This window comes from Mus caroli, unplaced genomic scaffold, assembly GCF_978045245.1.
Source record: "Mus caroli unplaced genomic scaffold, Mus_caroli_1 scaffold_5, whole genome shotgun sequence".
In the NCBI taxonomy this organism is placed as follows: domain Eukaryota; kingdom Metazoa; phylum Chordata; class Mammalia; order Rodentia; family Muridae; genus Mus; species Mus caroli.
In genome coordinates, this window is record NW_028227260.1 from 47,334,573 (window position 1) to 47,335,980 (window position 1,408).

A 1,408-nucleotide genomic window follows, 5' to 3' on the forward strand; every position below is an offset into this window, starting at 1 on the left:
TGTTAAAGGTAATATAACTCTTTCTCTTCATAGAATGTATAAAAAGAACTAAAATGTTAATATAAAGTATTATCACCCTTTACTTTCCTCCTAGAATTATTTTCTACTGAAATAAAACACATTTGGTATTCAGTTTTTTAGCAGTTGGCAAGGCAATGTTGCTTTGTATGTTTTCCAATAATTGTGATCAGGCATTCAAATGGTTTCTATTAGAATTTCTATTCTGGGTGTTAAAAAGAAACTTCATTTGCAAAGTCAAATACTGAACTTTGTTTTCAACCTGAGTATTGATTTCTCCCTTTGTCTAATAGAAAGGAGTAACTTTTACAACTCAGAAAAAAATTACCAAGAATAAGATGATCAAACTGATAAATTGTAATATTTTCTCTTCATGTATTGATCAGTACAGTACAGTCAAAATCCAATTAAAGTGAAAAACAAAAGAAGAAGAAAAAATAATAGTAGAAGAGTAAACACACAAAACTTGGGGAATCTAAGTGTTTTTAACATACTGTGCTTAACCATTTGTGGAAAATACATAAACTAGTTTTTCACCTGACATCATGAAGTGGTTTTATTTTCTAAAAAAAGTCTCCTTAAATGTTGGTAATGTGTAACTGAAAAAAAAAATCAATGACAGCAAAGCATGTTCTCTCTGGTAGCAGAATTTCTAATAGTTTTTGGTTGATTTTTTGCTCACCAGCATAGAAGTCACTAAGATATGGGAGAGGTAAAGGAAGGCTTTTTGTTGTAAATGTTTCTTGGTTTTAAAATATATATTTTGCTCCTGTCATTAATTTTGAAAGCTTGATCTGCAAAATAATATAATAAGTGAAACAGAATTAACTTTAATAGACTGTCAATCTGGATTCTACAAAGTGTCTGAATTCACATTTGATTAAGTATTCATAATTCTCCATCAATTATATTCTATTTATAATGTCCGGAAAAGTAAAGTGAAGCTGTGAACACAGTTAGCTATAGATGTAATATGAATTCAATTCTCAAGACTTTGGGGTTCTCTTGGTAGGAAATGAAATAGAAGGCTAGGGGATTCAGATTCACATGTGGATTTTATCCATGTAAAATATCACAAAAACTTTCTATTACTGTTAATGATAACCCAAATCTCCAAAAGAAATTGATTCAATCTTTTGCTCTACACCTAATTTCATTCTTAAATGCCCCAAGCACACCTCCTCATCCTTGAATTTCTATTGCTATAAAACTTCATCTTCAATATGTGTTCTCTATTGATGTAGTAATGCATTTATTAGCCATGCCTGAAGCACAGATATTTAGGCTATAAATCTTATCACATTTCTGAATTTAATTCTTTTAACTTAATTAGATGTGTCATTTTTGTTTCAATGAGATTTAATTCATGTATTAAATACAAGCAGTTCTT